This window comes from Dromiciops gliroides, chromosome 1 (assembly GCF_019393635.1).
Source record: "Dromiciops gliroides isolate mDroGli1 chromosome 1, mDroGli1.pri, whole genome shotgun sequence".
NCBI classification, from domain to species: domain Eukaryota; kingdom Metazoa; phylum Chordata; class Mammalia; order Microbiotheria; family Microbiotheriidae; genus Dromiciops; species Dromiciops gliroides.
The window spans coordinates 269,667,271-269,682,718 of record NC_057861.1 but is presented as its reverse complement, the minus strand read 5'-3'; positions in this window follow the sequence as shown (position 1 = coordinate 269,682,718).

Sequence of the window (15,448 nt, the reverse complement as noted above, 5' to 3'; positions counted from 1 at the left end):
TAATTGGGAGAATAAAATATTATTAAAAACTTATAGACAAATAGAACAAAAAACTGAAAGAAGTTTAAGTCTTGATCTGAATTAAATTGAATTAAATGATTATTGAATAAGAACAAAAATAAGTGTACAGATTTCTCAAAGGTGCATAGCACCTTTAAATATTTGACTCTATATTAGGGCATAAAAACCTCACAAGCAAATAAAAAGTAAATATTAAACATAGCCTTCACTGACAACAATATAATAAAATTATATTCAATAAAAATTATATTCAATTACTTTAAAGAAAAGATTGCAATTGACCTGAGGCTAAATAACCTAAACTTAAAGAATTGTTGGATCAAAGAACAGATAGAAACAATAGATAATTTCACTAAAGTTAATGACAGCAGTGAGACATACAAAAATATTTTGGATGTAGCCAAATCAGGTCTTACTTGGAAATTTATATCTCTAAACATTCTCATCAACAAAAGAAAGAATAAATCAATGAATTGGACATGCAACTTAAAAAATCATAGAAACCAACAAATTAAAATATTTCTATTAAAAACCTTAGTAGAAATTTAAAAATCAGAAAATATTTTTTTAAAGTAGAAGGCAAAAGATTTTCCCTTAAATTAACACATAAAACCAAGAGCTGATGTTTAGGGAAAGAAAGAATAAAATAGATAATCCATTAGCTAATCTATTTTTTATAGAGGAAAACCAAATTACCACCATTGACATTTTTTTAAAATTCAAGACAAATGAAGAAATAAAGGATATTAGAAACTATTTTGCCCAACGATATACTAGTGAAACTGACAACTTAAAAAAATAACCTTTTTTATTTATAATTTTGGGTTCCTATTTTTATCCCTCTTTCCCTTCCTCCTTTCACCACTCCCTGAGGATCAGATATGGATTATACATGTATGATCATGTAAAACATTACCATATTTACAACTTTAAAAATTATTTATTTATTGAGAATTTTCCTCATTACATGTATAAAGAAATTTTTACATCGATTCTTAAAACATTTTGTTCCCAATTCTCTTCTTCCCTCCCTCCCTACCCTCTTAAGAACTCAAGCAATTCAATATAAGTTACACATGTGCAGTCATGCAAAACATTTCCACATACATTATGTTGTAAAAGAAAGCAGACAAAAAAAACTTTAGAAAGTGGAACTAACAAAAATATATTCTTCAATCTGTATTCAGCTACCATAAGTTCTTTCTCTATAGTTGAACTGCATTTTTCATAAGAAAACTGAAAACTTAATTAAAATGGATATATTTTTATAAAAATATAAAATGCCTCAATTATCAGAACAAAAAATTAAGAATTTAAATAATTTTATCTCAAAGAAATACTTGGACTAGTCCAACAATGAACTTCCATATGGGAGGATGGGAAACATGTATTAGATGGATTTATAAATGAATTCTACCAAATATTCAAAGAATAATTAACTTCAACAATATTTTGCTTTTTAAAAATATGAAAAGAAGTTATCCCGTCAAAATCTTTCAGTGATACAAATATGATATTTATATCTAAACCAGGGAGACTGATGTGAATTTGTAATGAGAAGGACACAGTGAAAATAAAGAACAAAAATGATAAATGTTGGGGATTTGGGAAAATTTGTAACTCAAAAACTTACAAAAATGAATGTTGAAAATAATCTTTACATGTAATCAGAAGATAAAATAAAATACTACCAAGAAGAAAAAAAACAGAGAGGGACCTAGCAGTTGATGGTGGGATGGAAGGAGACAAAAACCTATAATCATAAGCAATTTAATGTAGCTCTTCCATTATCATTAGATGCTAAGGATGTCAATATATTGTCACAAGTACAGTAATTGACATTGATAATTTTGGCTTTGTTTTATGGGGAAAAAAACCATTTTTTTGTTCTGTCTTTTCTTTTTAAGAATTCTAGGATTTAGAATCATCTTTATGAAAAATGAAAATAAAAACCAAATTATTATGAGTTAATTGTCAGTTATCCAGAACATTTACTTTCGTGGAATACTTCATTTCATAATATTAGGTAAACAGTGTTACTTTACTTGTATAGGAATGGGTAAATTCTTTTGAACTTTTTGATTCAAGAAATCCTTAATATTTTATCTAGGGTGCAAAGAAGGGGGAAGGCAAGGAGATATAATTAGATTAACCTGTGATCTCATCATTCAAACCTATTCATCCGGTTCAACTCTTGTCTATATCCTCTCCTACATTTTTCACAGGAAGTCCACCCAACAAGGGTGGGGGCTGTCCTCTTGATTGCTTGACATTGAATGGATGCTAGTTAAGAATGCATACTGTCCATAAATTGGCCTTTAGTTTTGCTATATAGTGGATCCTCATCCTTTTTCTATCAAACATCTCTTTAATATCTTTATGACTTCTTTTGTGCAATTCTTCATTGATAATATGCTGGGTCCTACTCAAATTTACCATCCATCTCTCTCTTGACCTTTAGGTGACCCAAAACTTAATTTCCTCAGAGTCTATGGTATTCCATGACTCAGTGATAGAGTATCCCTGGAAAAATAGACTAGCACTAGACGTGTGATTTTAGTCATATAGGGAACTTTTAATGACATAACTATGAGTGTAGATTACTATCTTCTCCATGATTTATAGTTTTGTTTTGGTTTTTGCAGGGCAATGAGGGTTAAGTGACTTGCCCAGGGTCACACAGCTAGTTAAGTGTCTGAAGCCTAAACTGGACCAAATATTTTTGAATGGTCAAAAATCCATAAGCACAGTGGACTTTTGTATGCTCTACAGATTTCCATCAGTTGTGTAAACAGGGTTCTGGTACAGGCTGTGAAAACTAGTGCTTTACCCACTGGGCCACCTAGCTGCCCCCCAATAATTTATAGTTTCAAAGAGTTGATCAGAGTAGAGGTGTCAAATTCAAAGAGAAATAGGACCACTGATCATTACTTAAGGATCTCTATATATGCTGCATATTGACAATTTTTTAAAAAAGTAATATCTATGTTTCTTGCATTTTTATTGATTTTGTTAAATATTTCCCAATTACATTTTAATCTGATTTGGGCCATGTGTTTGACAGGTCTAGCCCAGAGGACAAAGAGGTTAAATGGCTTCCTGAATAGTTATAAAGCCATTACAAGTGTCAGAGGTGGTTCCTGAACTCAGATCATTCTGGCTCTAAGACCAATTTTCTCTTATTCCGTATGTCACATCACCTTTCACTGGAGGCATACTGATGTTAATAAGATGGATCTTTGTTTCAGGAAGATACTTGGGGTGAAATAAGGCACTGCACAAGTGTCTTTCAGGCCTCTTTCCTCCTGCTATTTAATTCTCAGCTCAGTTCATTTTGCATTTGAATTACCTATTAAAAAGATTAATAGGCCAGCTCTGGAAAATAGGCATTTTTTTATTCCTTTGATTTATTTTTTCTAATGGATAGGTAGGCAGAGCTTCTTAGTGAATATGAATCTCAGTTACAAAGTTCTGCAGTATTCCAGTCTTGTTACAGTCGATAAAATATCATTCATAAATAAGTTTACCTGGAAGATTGAATCATTTTGCTGTTGTTGTTGTTGTTGTTGTTTAGTCATTTCCGTTTTGTCCAACTCTTCATTACCCCATTTGAGGTTTTCTTGGCAGAGATACTGAAGTGATCTGCCATTTCCTTCTCCAAATCAGACAGATGAGGGAACTGAAGCAAAGAGGGTTAAGTTGCTTTCCCAGGGTCACACAGCTAGTGTCTGAGGCCTAAACTGAACCAAATATTTTTGAATGGTCAAAAATCCATAAGCACAGTGGACTTTTGTATGCTCTACAGATTTCCATCACTTGTGTAAACAGGGTTCTGCTACAGGTTGTGAAAGCTTTCCTGTTTCCTTCATATACCTTTATCAAGGATGGCCTCAAAAAACAAAAAAGAAAAGAAAAGAAAAGAAAACATCAGTAACTATTGATTCATCTGCTTACTTTCCTATTTCTCATAAAACTTTCCTAGAAATGCACAGGTAGATGAGTCAATAGTTACTGATATTTTCTCAGTCACTTTGTAAAAAAAGCAATAATTGAGTTTAAAATTAAGTTTAAAATTTTCCCCAAACATTTTTTCAGAGATTTTTTTTTGTTTGGTTGTTTTTTTTTTTCCTGTCAGAGAACTTGAGACTTAATCCTGCAACACTCTCTCAGCTGTGTTGTTTCTAGCATCAGTCCTGTGGATATTTTTTTTCCCAGTCCAACTCCTCTCTTTTCTCTGTTTTGCTTTCTTTTGTGTTAATTCTGCTTCCTCTAGCAGTGCACTGGGGATTGTGGTGTTAGAGTCCAAATGTTGTAGCTTCAGTGTAACTGATAGAGGAAAAGTGTTAGGAAAATCTTGACAAAACTTTTTGATTTTTCATCTCTTATCTCCTTGCCAGTTTCTTCCTTAAATGCCCTTAGGACAATCTGACTTAGATTGGTCTCCTGTTATGCTCCCTAGAAACTTGTTTTTTTTTTTTCCCACTGCTTTTAACTTTTTTGTAAACTAATATTCTAGCTAGCTGAATCACAGTAAGGGAGACAGCAGATGCCTCCTCACATTTAAGTCTAGTTTACTATTGTTAGAACTGTTATAGAAGGTAGTTTGGTGGCATTATGTATAGAACATTAGATTTAGGATTAGGAATACTTGATTTTGAATCTTGCTTCAGATACATACTAGTTGTATGACCATGGGCCAGTCATTTAACTTTTCTAAGCCTCTGTTTCTTCATTTGTGAAATGGGGATAACAATACTACCTACCTCACATGGTTGTTGTGAGGAACAAATGAGATAACACATAAGTACTATATATATTAATTATAGTAATATTTGGCATTATTATCCTTTGGTTCCATATTGGACCTGTAGAGTTTATTCTAATTCTGTGATAAATCTTTTTATTGCCATATCCAGAAGAAATGTTATTTCTCTTTTTCATTCTTCACAATTCTCTTCTATTTGTTAACATTCTCAAAGTTGACCTAGACATATTTAATGTGTCAGTTCTACTTCAATATTAAAAAAATATAACAACAAAAATGGTTAATTTTTATCTGATAAATTGGACAGGCTGGCTTGAAAAAGAAAGAAAAAGAACACCAAGAGATAGAAAGGATAAAAAATAGAAGTTACCTGGGAGGCTTGAGTTAGACCATTTGGGGCAGCTCAGACTTTCACAAACTTGGAATAATATAATGTGACACTTAATCCTTAAAATCCTACCTGAGCCTCCAATCTATATTACCACCTGTTTTTGCTGTTAGGACCAGCACACTCCTCTCTTCCCTACACTGTTTCCATATGCAAGCCAACTGGCCGGTTGTTTTGCCTGTATGGGCCCAGATGTGTCAGTGGAGCTATTACTTCAAGTAATGATGGCTCCATTCCATTGAAAAAATGTGGGCTGGCTCAAGTAGCACTATCAGCCAGCTGGCCTATGGATGGTGTGGGGGTGGGGGTGTTAAGCAACCACAGTGGCAAAGGCAGGTGGCAGAAGCATCTGAATTCAGTGAGGGGTTGATGGAAACAGAAGAAAAAATGATGCTTTCATCATGTATATTATATACATTATGTGTATATATGTACAGACTATGAGAATTACATATGTGTGCACACATCTATTGATTATCTCTATCTATCTATCTATCTATCTATCTATCTATCTATCTATCTATCTATCTATCTATCTATCTATCTTTTCCTCGCCAAAAGCAGAAAATGTCATTTACACTATTAGCAAAGTATAAAATAAAAGTTAACAGGGACCATGACTAAGAAAACTTACAGTCACATTAATATAATTTTTAAGCCACTAGGCACAAGCAAACACTTTTAATTACAAACTGTTCAGAAAATTGCTATAATAATTTTAAACAAGAGAATCATTATCCTGGAAATTATTGTGTGTTTCTTTTCTCAAAGTTCAACTTGATTTGAAATAGCTTAATCATATGGATATAGTGCTATATTTATGCCTTTTTTATTATTGTAAGATATTTAGAGAGTGAAATTATAGTTTTTAAAGCTCTCCCACACCCCCAATTTCAGTTTTCCCATTTGGCCTATTCAATTTACACTCTGGGGGAGCAAGATCTGCTATGTCTCATAGCCTGATCTATTAATTGTGTCTTTTTTGTAAATGTGGACAGCTAGGTGGTATAATGGATAGATTGCCTGGCCCAAAGTCAGGAAGAAATCATCTTCATGAGTTCAATTCTAGCCTTAGACACTGACTAGCTCTGTGACCCCAAGGAATTCACTTAACTCTGTTTACCTCAGTTTCTTCATCTGGAAAATGAACTGGAGAAGGAAATGGCAAACTACTCCAGTATGTCTGCCAAGATAACCCCAAATAGGGTCACAAAAAGTCAGACATGACTAAAACAAACATACCACAGCAATAAACTTTGACTACCAGAAGGAATGAATGGACACCACTGTTTATTAGTTATTATTTATTAGTTCATTATTGTTTATTAGTTATTAATATGTTATTAGTAAGAATTCGTTTTGGGGATTTACTGGTTTCTTACCCCTGGAAAAGCATTCTTATTTCCATTACTGTTCCCTCTTTCCCCTTCCCACAGAAATCATGTTGTTAGCTGAATTTTCTTTTTTGTTCAAGTTTTCTTCTAACTAAAATCTCAAAACAAGAGTGACATGAGAATAATTCTCATGGACTTGTTAACTTAAAACTCTATACAATTGAAATTAAACTAACTTTTCTATACTTATACATTATTCCCACAAACATTCTGCAGTCTAGCCACATTGGCCTTCTTGTTCCTTACAGATAATATTCAGTATCTCATCTTTGTATTTTTGTATTTTACTTTAACAACTTCCTTATCACCTTTGCCTCTTTGAATCAAAGCTTAGATAAAAGGCCGCTCTCTATATGAAGCTTTTTTCGATCTCGTCACATTCTGTTCCTCTCAAAATACCTTTTATTTTTTGTATATACTTATATGTGTAAATCTTGTCCCTTCTGATAGAAGATAGAAAGAGCTTATGCTCCTTGAGGGCAAGATATCATATTATTTTTGTATTTGTTTTGCTGGAACCTAATACTACCAACTAATTTAATGCTTAGAACAGAGTAGATACTTAATAAATGTTTCTTGATTCAGTAATTCTTTTGATTATTTTATACATAGGAACCACCATGTTTTGAACTTCTCAAGTTAACAAATATATGGTATCTTCAAAATATCAGTATCTACATGAAAAAATCATTATTGCAATTTCCAATGAGTGCCATGAAGTTTTTATTTCCATTGGTTGGTTATATGTGTATTTTTTTTCTTTAGGTCAAACATTCCCAGTTGGCCTTGTCAGTGCCATCCATCTTCCACACACATCAATCTCAAATGAGATGAGCTGCAGATGATTTGATAACCAGAAATAATGGTATTCCAGGTGATTTTATCTTGCTACTTGATGCTGGATATGGGGTGTAGGTGACATTGGTGAAATTGCTCAAGAATCTGGATCTGTTTTTAAGAGTGACTTATAACCACAAGACAGACTGGATGTTTCTAGCACTTGGTAAACTGTCATCTTGACTTTAAATTTTATGGGGTTGCCAGGCTATAAGTTAGGCTCTTAAACAACAACCCTCGATCTTTCTATAATGCTTTATGTTTTGTAAGGCACTTGAAACACATTATATCATTATTTCCTCAAAACAACCTTATGAAATAAGCATTTTAATCACAATTTTATAAATGAGAGAATTGAGGCTGAGAGATTAAGTAACCTGCCCATGATCACATATCTAGTGTCAGAAGCTGGATTGAAAACTAGGTTTCTCTTAATTACAACTGTACCATGCTATCCCCAAGGGATGTTCTATTCATTTTTGCAACATTTTATATAATTTTGTGAGGGAGGGAGGATTTTTGAATTTGGTATTACCGAGGGGGAAGTCACAACTATAAATATATGCAATTGGATATACATTATTGTCTCAGACTTAGTAAGTACAAAACTGAATTGATCACCTTTCCCAACAAATTAGTTTCTTTTCCAACTATGCCGTTTTCATCATTGGCATCATCGTTGTTTCAATATCCCAGGCTACAACCTTTAGAGTCATTTTATCTTATTTCTTCCTTTATATCTGATCTATCATGAAGTACTACTTTTTCTCACTTTTCTAGACCATGCATTGCCTGCATATCATTCACATTCTCCTTCCCCCCCCTCCCACCAAAACCTTGTACTCTGCCCCAGCATTTAACACAGTATCTGATCCATAGTAAATGTTTAATACATGTTTAGTTATTGATTGATTAATTGGGATTCAGCAGTCTTATAATTGAACTTGCACTTTATCTTGCTGGCAATTATAGGTCTATATCACTTCCCAGCATTTTACAAACCATGTCTTGCATACTCCCCCATCCTTTTCTAGCTCCCTTTTATGTGTCATCTTCCTCCATCAGCGGGTAAATTTGTTGAGGGTAGAGACTATCTTGCTTACTTTTATATTCCTAACATTAGCACAATACCTAGCACACAATATACAGTTAATAAATACTTTGGTCTTCATTACTCAATAATTCTTTCTTGGATTTTTGTCCTCATAATATTTCAAAACTAGAAAAAACCATTGAAATTATCTACTCTAACAATTTTATTTTATGGATGAGAAATCAAGGCCCAAATAACTTGCCCAAAGTCACAGAACTGGTTAGCAGTACACCCAGGACTAAAGCCCAAATCTTCTGATTCTCATTCAATACTATTGTCATTATGCCACCATGCCTCCCTTTTCTTCCCATTGTCATTGGCATCAATATAATCCAGGGTTTATCATATCATATTTGGATTGCTAAGATGGCTGCCTAGTTTATCTTTTCACTTTCAGGTTCTCATTCTTCTAGTCTATCCAGTATATCAGCCAGATTGATTTTCATTTCATTCTGATCAATAATCTACAGTGGCTTTACATAGTTTATCACACTAATTCTATGTGCCTCTGCCTGCCTTTAAAACTCTTCCCCAATCTTTTTCTACTTTATCTATATAAATCTTTTTCCCCCATCACATGCCAACATATATACTCTGTTATAGTCAAGTTGGTCTTCTTGCTATCTTCCACATATACTATTCACCTTTCTGCCTCTTTGCTTTTGTTTATGATGTCCCCTCTTTTTTCCCTCTTGGGCTTATCTATATATCATTCAAGCTTTCAGATCTAGTTCAAGACTCATGTTCTGAATGAAGCCTTCTCTGAGCACCGTAGCTCACTCTGATGTCTTCATCATAATTTTTGTCATAACTATAATAAAGGACACATAGTATATTTCCAATATGTTAGTGTTATCTTCTTTTTAATTTAAACTCCTTGAGTGCAGGTACCATGAATTCAAATTCTGCTTCAAATACCTAGTAGCCATGGAATCATGATCAAATCAGTATAACATCCCTGAGCCTTAGTTTCTTCATTGATAAGAAGAGAAAAATAACACTTACCCTACTTCATAGGATTATTGTAAGGAAAATGTTTTAAACTCTAAAGTGCAATAAAAATGAGAGATATTGGTAGCAGTGATTCATCATATTACTTTGACCTCAGGAGCATCATATTCTCATTTTCTAAGCTACCCAACTACAAACAACAAAGAATGCTAATTCAGAATTAAAGTGTATGATATTTCTATGAGTGATGATGAACACAATACAGTCTAGTGACTAATTTAGCTTGAAACATGTTAAATTCAACTATATAAACATTTAAAGTACATCCTTCTCCCAAAAACTTTAAAAAAGAAAATCTTGAAGATATTTATAAAGTTGTCAAACACAAATTTTCTTCATGGCAAATGGTGTGAATAGATTAAGACAGCTTCATTTTGACTTTTTTTGGTGTATAGAAATTCTAGACCAAAAATGTTAATTTTGATCTCCTTTACCCTGTGGATTAGAGATGCTTCCCCACAGACAAGACCACATTTTATCCTACACGATGGCATGCAATTCATCCTGACATTCTTATTTAGCTCTAGTCTCTTTCTTCTTACCCTTTTCTGTTAAGGGTATATATGTTATAATATCATAATCCCCAGTTGGCTCCTTGTCAACAACAGTAACTCTTTTGGACTAGCCAGAATCTCTAGTAATGTCAAATAAATGGCCTCTGAAGTAAGGAATACATGTTTCAGGTATTATTAGTGAGTGTTCACATATCACATAAAATAGACAATGAAAATGTGATCAGGATAGATAGTTAGATGTGGAACTGTGTGTGCATAATTATTCAAATATAGGAATGCATACTCATACAATTGTTGAAATTATTTATTTTCATCTTCCTTATTTACAATATTCACTTTCTGAGAAGTCCAGTATAAAAGACCCTCCAGCTACACATGTAATCCCAATGGGCTATTTTTCTTAAACACTATCTACTAACCTGGTAACCAGGACTGAATTTTCTAAAACTTTTCTTTGTGCCCAGGATGTCTTAAGCAGCTAGGTCCCCATTTCTTCCCTCTTAGATATGTCCTTTTTACCTCTAACCCTTTACAGTCAAAGAACCCAAAAAGCTTTCCCCTGGTCTCAGGTTCCCAACCTTGGTGCTTATTCCTCCTCTCTACCTCAGTTTTTCTGATTTCATTATCCCTTCATTCTTGACAAATGTTCTACTCACACTCTTGTGATATATACATACATATGTATTGTACATATGCGTATTTGGATAATATGTATAATGTGTATTGTACCATATGTACATATGTAAATTACATTTATATAGGTAAATCACAAATCTAGGGGGCTAGAACATATAAAACACACATATATGCATATACATACACATATGTGTATGTGTATATGCATATTTGTATGTGTATATACACACAGCACAGAGAGAGGAGAGAGTGTGTGTATACAGACATATATATACATGTGTGTGTGTATATATATATATATACACATATGTATATATATATATATATGTGTGTGTGTGTATACTTTTAAAAAATTGTCCCTGTGGGGGGCAGCTAGATGGCGCAGTGGTTAAAGCACTGGCCCTGGATTCAAGAGTACCTGAGTTCAAATCCAGCCTCAGACACTTGACACTTACTAGCTGTGTGACCCTGGGCAAGTCACTTCACCCCCATTGCCCTGCCAAAAAAAAAAATTGTCCCTGTTATTCTAATAAAGTGGGCACACACTGTAAGGAATTGTGGAATATAAACTCCCTCTGCCCAAGCAGATCCCACCAGTGCAGAGGAGCAGCTCATTCAGAATTTAGTGTATTAGAAAGCAATAGATTTCTCAGGGATATATATGGGTTGTCACTAATTATAGGAATAATTAGAATGTATTAATTGGATGATTTTTATCTAAACAAATAGTCATCATCAAGTCTCAATTATTTGGGAATGGCCTCTTAATTTGCAGGTTATCCAGGGCTTGTATTTCTCCTCCTCCTTCTCCTCCCTCTGTCTGCCTCCATTTTCAACATGTCATTGCTCATTAGCAACTCTGTCAGATGATGGACAGGGCAAATAAAAGAAGCCGAAAATCAGATGTGGTAATTTTGTTTCTTGTCAGCAGGTTTGGTAGGGAAGAGCATTGTAATTACTATATAGTTCTATCCACCCTGTGGATGTTCAATAAGCCGGTTGACTGAATATCGGCTAAAATGATGTATGGGGGATGTCTATAGATTTCAATTATTCATGCTATCACTGACCATTAATTTTTTCAGCTAACTGAGAGTTGTCTCTATTAAGAAATACCTTTTGGATTTTTAACAAAATAGTCTGGCGGGGGGGGGGGGAGTTATTCACAAAACCCTCTGATGCTCCTAGGTAAAATACCAGAGTCCTTACCACCTTCTTCCCCATATTGAGTACTTTGCGTCCTGCTCATGCTGATTTCCTGACCATGCTACATCCCTCCCTCTCTCTGGAAACACATTTCTATCATAGGTTTAAAACTGGGAGGGACCTTAGAGGTTATTTAGCACAATCTTCTCATCTTATAGATGAGGGAGCTCAGGTCCAGAGATTGAGTGACTTGCCCAAGCTCAAACTGCTAATAATGATCAGAATCAGGATTTAACTCAGGTCCTTTAATTCCAGATCCAACACTTTCCATTGTACCATGTCTTCTCTAGATGATTTCATTCAGTGTTCAGTTCAATGTTTAGGAAACAGCATGATGCAGTGGATAAATAGAGTGCAAGATTTGGAATCAAAGGACCAGAGGGCAAATCCTGACTCTGTCACTTACTAATTGCGTGACCTTAGGTAAGTCACTGAGTATTCTGGTCTCAGTTCCCTGGACTAGAGGACTTCTAAGTATCTTCTGTCTTTTCTCTTATGACTTGCCCCATCAGCAATCCTTTCCTAACACAGCTCCAACCTGATTACTTTTCACTTTTAATTTTCTTAGACTTTTCAGTTTTAATTTTTCTTAGATATTTTATACAGTTTGTATGACATTTTCTTCCACCTGCTTTTGTTCTTTGATTTCTCTCAGTAAGTATACTCTTGGCTAGTTTATGAGTTCCTCAATGACAGTTGCTATGTCTCTCTCTTAACTGGTTCATCATAGGACCTAGTAATATGTAGTGTGAACATCAGTTGTTGCTGTTTATTAATTATGACTCTCCATGACCCCTTTTGGGGTTTTCCTGGCAAAGATATTGATGTGGTTTGCCATTTCCTTCTCCAGCTCATTTTACAGATGAGGAAATTGAGACAAATGGGGTTAAGTAACTTGCCAAGACAGCTAATGGTTTTCTCAAGTCAAGTTTGAACTACTCAAGTCTTTGTGACTCCAGGACTAGCACTCTATCCATGGTACACCTAGCTTCCCTGAGCTTCATTATATAAAACTGTAAGAAGTGCCAAAGCAGCTAAAACTTGTGATTCATCAGACCAGTGTAATTTCTCTGACATTGGAAGTGAAGGAAATGCTTTGGAAGTGCAAAATAATAATCATCCACAGCAAGAGCAACAATAACTAACATTTATTTTGAGCTTGTAAGCTTGTGAAGTGCTTTAAAATATTAGCTAATTTGATCCTAAGAGCAAGCCTTCCCTGAGAGGTAGGTGTTATTATCATCCACATTTTACAGATAAAGGAACTGAGGTAGATAATGGTTAAGTGACTTGCCCAGGATCACACAGCTAGTTAGTGTCTAAGGCTATGTTTGAAATCAGGTCTTCCTGATTCCAGGTCCAGGGCTCTATCCATTATACTGTCTAGCTGCCTCAAGCCTCATGATGTTACTTCAGAAAGTTAGTAAAGTCTCCCAACCATAAGTAGTTCCTTCTAATTACTAATGCATTTCTAAATCATGAACTTGTTCTAACCATGCTTGAACAGATTTGTCTTTGTTGCCTCTACTACTTCTAAGTAAGCATGGTGAAAAGTACTGGTTTCTCTATTTTTTTTTCTTGAAACCACCTCCTAGTTTGGATCCCCTGAGCTCTAGTACTGTGCAAGATTTTGATAAATGTGTGATCTCATCAGTGTGAGTTCTCTATTCAGTAGCACAGAATGAAACCCTTCTAAGTAGATCTTGGGAGACTCTTGTTCCTTCCCCCACCCCCACCTTCCCATAAGTCCTCTATAACACATCCACACATAGTGATACCTTCTTCCCCATCCTCCACCATGCTGGCAGGTGTTGACATTGTGTGGGTATCAGTGGAGTATATGAGTTGTCCACCTATTACCCTTTATTCTTTGTGGCTCATAAATATTTGTTTCCAGGTCATATGTTCCACTGATGACAATCTTTAAATTGTTTGTTTTGGGTAATTCTATGATGTACTTATGCCTGCCACTTGACTTTCAGTTGCCCTTTGTATGATTTTCAACTTGAAAGACAACTTTTACATTTATTTACTTTCAGCCACATAGCCAGAACAGCAAATGAATAATAGGGAATAATGAACTAGAATAATGAATGAATAAATGAAGCATTTATTAAATATTACTATTGTTTTTAAAGATGGGTAACTATTTCAGGAGAAACATGGGATCACTAAAGGCCCTATAATTTTTCCAAAGGCCAACTTTACTCTTCCTATTTATTATTCATTTAGGATGGTAGTTCAATATATATATTTATTGATAGATTAGTTGTCCATAAAACTGCATGTAGTAATATGGGCAAAAGACATTGTTCATCCAATTAGTTTTTTCATGTACAAAGTTAACAAATAATTCAATGTAATAATAGATCTTGTTTAGCAGGCTCAATAATTTGCTGGATCTTGAGGCAACCATTGCAACATCATTAGCAAATAAAAGTATCTGGAAGACCTCATTATTATATAGGGAATTCCTTTTTTATTTGAAGTCTGTCCAGAGTATCTTCTCTGACAATGGTAAACATTTTTGATGCCTTCCTTGGAAGCGATAAACAGAGGGTAATCAAAGTTTTCTCTGTTCGTGCATCTCTCAAGGAATCTTTTATAATCTTAGGACATGCATAGGAACTACCTAATTGTAAAAGAATATTTAATATAACATTTTCCTATCCCAAATTAAATCCTTTTTAATAACAAAAAAGATGAGTGGTTTCTTGCATGTGTATCTGTCTTATCATCTATCTCTCCATCTATCTATATAACTTTAAAGATGTGGCCTCTTATTTAATATAATTTTTGAAAACTTCCTGTTATCTTCTCCAAATTTTATCAATAATAATCTCAGTGTGTTCAGATCATTCTCATTAACATTTTGTTTAGATGGAAAAGTAGACATATGATTAATAGCTATAGATATACTCTGCTGCTTGATTTTGGAAATACAAAGATCCAATATTTTTTCTACACCTATATTTCCCTCTTTCAGATACCTTGGAAATTAATCTTGTAGGGGCCTCAAAATCACATCACTTCTCTGGTGCTTGATTTATTTATTTTTTCTGCTCTTGCCATATTTTTTTTTCTATAAAGCCATTTCTACTTATGCAACACATTTGGGATTGTGATATAAGCATCCAAATGTGGTGTCTCTGTCATTGATGCTCGTCATTTTATTATAAAAAGTTTTACAGATCTTTTCTATTTTTTGTTCATTTGATGGCCTTTAAATTTTATTCATAAATAATTTGGAAATCACTTTGCCTAGTTGGGTTACTTTCTAAGCTTTCTGTCAACTTGATTTTCCATCCTCTGCTTTTCATTTCTTTATTAGGTCATACTGTTCATGATTTTCCATTATTCTCTTCTATACAGTTTTATAAATGAATTTATTTGCTAAATCTGTGTTATATTTGGCTTCTATATTGATCCACTTGGCAATAAAATAATATTTTTGTTGGCTCAGGTGCTTTCTAGGCTTTTTTGGTTTCCTCATGGTGATTTTGTCACTTTTATATAGTGAACAAACCTTTGTTTTCCTTATACATACTTTTCATTTTAAAATAATTTTGATTATAATTTTCA